We start from the raw sequence: 6,779 nt of genomic DNA, 5'->3' as shown, positions 1-6,779 counted from the left end.
TCAAAATTTCTAAATTCTTATGCAAAACATAGTAGCCGTTTCGCTGCAAAGATCAAAGCTTCTAACATGGATCTGCTTTGGTAAAATGGTTAGAATGTCTTTCATGTTTACTGATCTAGCTTCAACTCTTCCAGCCAAGGCGACTAATTTTTTTAAAAACCAAATATTGTGAGTGTTATTATTTGGTCTTCCTGCATACCGTGATGGTTGAAAAAATTTACGTTTGTTATACTTCAGTTTTCATTCTCCGTTCTGTTCTCTCTAGATGTGCATATTCTAAATGTTCCAGATGTTTCCGCTTTTTCAAATTTTCAGGGCGTCAAGCTAATACCGCATTTGTGTCTATGTTTTTAACTTATTTTTGTTCTTTTTTCGTCACATTTGCACTATCTATCTATCTATCTATCTATCTATCTATCTATCTATCTATCTATCTATCTATCTATCTATCTATCTATCTATCTATCTGTGTGTGTATATATGTATATATGTTTAAGTAAATAAATATATACGTCGGGCTTCTTTCTGTTTCCGTCTCCCAAATCCACTCAGAAACAAGGCTTTGGTCGGCCTCAAGCTATAGTAGAAGACACTTGCCACGCAGTAGGACTGAAACCAGCACCATATGATTGGTAAGCAAGCTACTTACCACACAGCCACTCCTGCGCCTATCTATTTATATAGTGTTTTTTTTTCTTTTGGTTTTCCTGTGCCCATGCTATTATTTTGCATTCAGTTTCCATTCTGCTTTACTTCCGTTATTCTGTGTTGCATTGGCTTTATGTTTGTTTTTATTTTGTTTTGGTTTATCTTCTTCACTTAATACCTGTATAATTTACTATACTTTCTTCTTTATAAATGATAGCTTAACCTACCATTGCAGCTGTACCAATGATAAATAGTCATATATTTTAGAGCTTATGTAGACTTTGATTACTAGTTCTAACTTTTACTATTAAATATCCGATACTTATATGATTTCCCGTAACTAATGAAAGAGAGAGAGAGAGAGGCGGTGACTGGGAGGGGGTGGACGAAAGAAACATGAGAACATGAGAAACATTAAAATACCTTGATAGCAAATAAATCAGCGATAACAAGATATCTACCTGCAAAGAGCAGATACAGGTACGAAAATGAGCGACAGGTAAAGTCTCTCCCACATTTGTTTAGAAGTGGTCAGTATTTGGGCATTAAAGTCATAAGGACATATCGTAAGTATGTATATATGTATGTATGTTTGTATGTATGTGTAGATGGATGGCTAGATGTATGGCTGGATGCAGGGATGTGTGTACGTATGCATATGTGCATATATACATCTATCTTTCTCTCTCTCTCTCACTCTCTCGCTCTTTCTCTCCCTGTATATATATATATATATTATATATATATATATATATTATATATATATATATATGTTTATATGTCCCACCCCACCCCACCCCACCCCACCAGCGCCGCTTGACAACAGGCGTTGGTATTTTACGTCCCCGTAGCTAATCGTCTCGGCAAGAAGATCGATAAAATAGGTACTAGGTTGAAAAAAGTCTTGAGGGTTGATTAGTTCGACTAGAACCCTTTAACGCGGTGTTCCAGCATGGCTGCAGTCAAATAACTGAAACAAGTAAAAGAATGAAAGTATATATATATATCTGAGTAAATACATAAATGTGAAACAAGGTGGAAACAATAGTACTCAAATACCTGAGGTAGAGTAATATGCTTTATTTAAAATCAGCAGGAATATAAGAAAAGCTGTTACTCAGAGTTTCACGTTCTCGCTCACTCTGAGTAACAGCTTTTTTCACATTTCTGCCGCTCTTAAATAATATATCTATATTTATATATATAGTTAATCCAAACAAGAAAACACAAAAAAACACAACAACGCGAGGACGTGGAACAAATATAGTGTTATTGGACTCTCAGGAAAGAAGGAAAGAAGGATATATGATTGATTGATTCTAGTTTCAGCTCATGAGCTGTGGCCATGCTGGGGCACCGCCATTTGGTGTTGCTACATGGTTTTACTTCACGAAAGCTTTTTAGAAATTGACATTTGGTGCATGAGAGAGTTCGATGCAGCTGCCCTCATCTGCACCTCCTGCCGTGAAGTTGGTTCATCTGGGACACCTGACAGGAAGAGATCCAGTTTCATTTTAAAGACATCTGCATCCACCCCATGCAGGTCTCTTAGGTTCTTCGGGAGGATATTGAAGAGCTGTGGGCCTCGGAAGCCCAGGCTATCACAGTATCTTGTCCTACATCTTGATGGCAAATTTGGAGTCCTAGGCACCACGCAGTGGCGCCCAGTTCTGGCATTTGTGTAACTCTCGATGCCAAAGTTTGGGACAAGTCCCTCCAGGATCTTCCAGATGTATATTATGGCATATCTTTCCCGCCTACGCTCCAAGGAATATAGTTTTAATCTCTTGAGTCTTTCCCAGTAGCTTATATTCTGCATAGAGGCTACCTTCTTCGTGTAGCTACGTTGGATCGCCTCAAGTTCTGTGATCAACTTGACACTGGATGGTGACCACAACTGAGAGCAATAGTCAAAGTGGCTTAGGAAAAGTGTCCTCCAGAGGACCATCATGGTTTCTTGTTCTCTTGTTCTAAACGTTCTGAGAATCCATCCGGCCAGTCGTCTACATTTCATTGCCAATTTAGCAACATGTACACGAAAGGTTGCGTCATCACTCATGTAAATACCCAGGTCACGCACTGATTGTGCCTCTGGGATTGCAATTCCTCCGGGTCCAGTGTATTCATTGGGTATTGCATTTAGTTTTGCATGCTGATAGTATAAAGCTTGAAACTTTTCAGCATTGAACTGCATGCTATTCTTTTCAGCCCACTTGTATATTTTGTCCAGCTCACATTGCAGGCGTTTAGTGTCCTCAGGGTTCTGTATTGCCTGTGAAACTTTTGTATCATCTGCATAACTTGTGATCGTGGCTCTCTGCGTGGCTGCGGGCATGTCTGAGAGGGCCATTATGAACAGTAGTTGTCCCAAGACAGTGCCCTGCGGAACACCGCTCACTATTTGCGTGTTGATGGAAGTGGCCTCATTGGCTACTACCACCTGACTTCTATCTTAGAAAAGTATATATATATATATATACTTTTTTTCTTTTATTCGTTTCAGCCATTTGACTGCTGCCATGCTGGAGCAACACCTTTAGTCGAGCAAATCGACCCCAGGACTTATTCTTTGTAAGCCTAGTACTTATTCTATCGTTCTCTTTTTGCCGAACCGCTAAGTTACGGGGTCAAAAACACACCACCATCGGTGGTGGAAGGACAAGCACAGATACACAAACATATACACACACATACATATATATACATATATACGTATTTCTTTATTGCCCACAAAGGGCTAATGATAGGGGGGGACAAACAAGGACAGACATAGTTATTAAGTCGATTACATCAACCCCTGCGCGTAATTGGTACTTAATTTATCGACCCCGAATGGATGAAAGGCAAAGTCGATCTCGGCGGAATTTGAACTCACAACCACCGGCGCGCAAGCGATTCTGTCAGCTCGCCGCCTTATATATACATATATATACATATATATACATATATATACATACATATATACGATAGGATTCTTTCAGTTTCCGTCTACCAAATGCACTCACAAGGCTTTGGTCGGCCCGAGGCTCTATTAGAAGAAACGTGCCCAAGGTGCCACGCAGTGGGACAGAACATGGAACCATGTAGTTGGTAAGCAAGCTACTTACCACACGGCTACTCCTGCGGGTATATTTATACGATTCAGCGGGCAAACAAAACAGGTGGCAATCAGCATATTTTAAAGGGGTTATACATATTTAACAATTTGATCTCCTGCATATGACTGTCAAACTCAGTGAAGCTATGTTTGTTTGTCTGTCTATGCGTGTGTGTGTGTGTATGTATGTGTGTGTATGTATGTGTGTGAGTGTATGCACGCGCGCGCATACGTCTGTGTGTGTTTGCGTGTGAGTTTGTATGTGCAAACGCACAGGCGTGTTTGTTCTCCATCACGACCACCACCACTGCCTGACAACCGGTGCTGGTGTGTTTCCCTCCCAGTCATTTTGCAGTTCGGTAAAACAGATCGATTGAATCAATATTAGGCTTAAAATAACGAAAATAAATGCTCTGTTTTATACATTAGACAAAAATTCTTCAAAGCAAGGTCTAGAATGGCTGCAGTCTAATGGCTGAAAGAAATAAAAGATAAAAGATACATACACACATCCTCTCTCCAATAAAGCGATCGATGAATTGTTCCAAACATTGGCAACATAGTTGTGGATTTTCAGTCCTTGTAGAGGCTTATTTTTTTGCCTTTTGCATACATTTAGCAACGATGGGTACATTTTGCAGTATATATATATATATATATATATATATATATATATATATATATAGATATATGTATTCAGATGAATATGGTACTTATGTTGAGGCACCGGAATTTCGTACGGTACTATCCATACAATTTCAAAGGTGATTAGGATCAAAATAAGCAGCAAGGACAGCTGAGGTAATGCAGTACGATCGTTTCATGCAACTCCATTTAACTGAACAATGCAATCATTACATCAATTTAAAATGCAGAGCAATCTTCAGCTGCACAAAGATATAGAATTTAATTAAATTAGAACAGATGAATATATTAGTATAATTATACCTAAAATCTCCAAGAGTTAAGGAGATAGACAAAGAACATGCTGTTCAACTCCAGTTTAGAAGTTACTTCTAAACTTAGAGTTGAGACAGCATGTTCTTTGTCTATCTCCTTAACTTCTTGGAGATTTTAGGTATAATTATACTAATATATTCATCTGTTCTAAGTTAATTGAATTCTATGTCATACATGTATACACATGTATACACATGTGTACCGTCTTACCTCATTTTATTCGCTACATTGTAATATACAAATATACAACATTTAAGATGTTTATTATATGATTGATCTGTCTTTTAAACATTAAAAGCCTAGTTTATAAATCTGCAATTAAGTTAGCGTGTGTTTGTGTGTTTTACACCCAAACACTCACGATTGCAGCCACTGCGCTCTAATATAGTTTCCGTGTACTAGGTTCCCGTCTCTGCTTGCCAATCTCTACCGACAATAATTGTTGATCCTTAGCAGCAGAAAGGTCACTCTACGGCCTTAATTACGTCGTTGTATAACTATGATGGAGTTAATATAGTAGGTCTTAGTCGCTCGCTCCACTCGAGCAGCATTTACAATCTCTGAACAGTTCGATGCGCATATAACAATCTCTGCTACACGAGCTGCATCTGTGGGCTGTCCAAGTACGAGGTGGTATCAAAAGGTTCCTAGACTACATACGCAATAAAAAAAAATATCATCACCTTCGAAATATTCACCTTGCGTAGAAATACACCGATCACAGCGTTCCTGCCACTTTTGGAATCCGGCCTGGAAGTCGTTTTCCGCAAGCGAGTTGAGACCTTCTGCGAATCATTCTGAATCTCGATAGCAGTGCTAAAACGGTGACCTTTGAGCTGCATTTTCACCTTGGAGTAGAGATTTCGGTAGTAAATCTGGCGAATAGAGCGAATACAGAAGCGATACCATATTGTTTTGGCGGGAATCTCACGAGTGAGGAGAGGTCGGTGATAGTTTGCATTGGCGTTGTGAATAATCCAATTCTTGGAGGTCCAAAGATCTGGTCATTTTCACCGAATGTCCTCTCTCAGACGTTTCAAAACGTCGCAGTAGAACACTCGATTGACGATCTACTAATTCTACATTGCAGAATACCACATTTCCAGGGGTGACGCTCCTAGCAGGTCTTCCTGATAGCTAATCGTTTTCCAGAGACGTTCTTCCACATTTAAAGCGTCCTTGCCACACGAAGCATTTCGTACGATCCATTGCCACCTCGACGTAAGCCTGCCGAAGTAAGCCTCAAAGACTCTGTAGCAGACTTCCTGAGTCTACCGCAAAATTTCACGTTTGCTCTTCATTACTGTCCATGGAAAAATCGCAAACTACAACAGAAACGGGATCACAAAAACAAAAATTTTACAACTTGCGGAGTATATCAGTTGACACTCTGCCTCATGAAGATCACTTCTAGCTCTCACTGCGAATGAAACCGTGTGTTACCGACTGTTGGAGCGCTACAGAACTAGTCCGGGAAATTTTTGGTACCACCTCATACTATCTGAGTTGTACTATTCTTTTCTGTGGATCCGCATTTTCTTCTGCTGCATCTATTAAGCTCTCCAGCATAGGATGCTCTAGGGAGTCCGTGCCAAAGTATTATGACATGAAGGACAAGTTATTGCCCATGTTGAATATCCCCACATGTTCCGTTCGATCATTTACCTAAAGGAGCAGCATGGCACATAACAACTTGTTAATAAAAATATAACAAATTTATTTGAACCTTAATATTATTAACATCCTCTGTATTATGAAGTATATAGATTTCAAGAAAGATTTGACCTCAGGAAAATGTCACCCCAACAAATGAAAGGCACCAATGAAAACTTTTGAATTCATAAGAACCACCAACTTTAGCTATAATTAAGAACACACACACACAAGCAGACGCAGACACACGCACAGACACAGACAGACAGACAGACAGACACACACACACACACACACGACGTGTATATTTTCAGCTTCGACTACCAAATCCATTTATAAGGGTTTGATTGGCCCGAGGGTATGGTAGAAGTTACTTGCTCAAGGTACCACGTTATGCGACTGAACTCGGAACCACGTGGCT

This window comes from Octopus sinensis, linkage group LG17 (assembly GCF_006345805.1).
Source record: "Octopus sinensis linkage group LG17, ASM634580v1, whole genome shotgun sequence".
Classification (NCBI taxonomy): Eukaryota; Metazoa; Mollusca; class Cephalopoda; order Octopoda; family Octopodidae; genus Octopus; species Octopus sinensis.
This window is presented reverse-complemented; position numbering follows the sequence as displayed.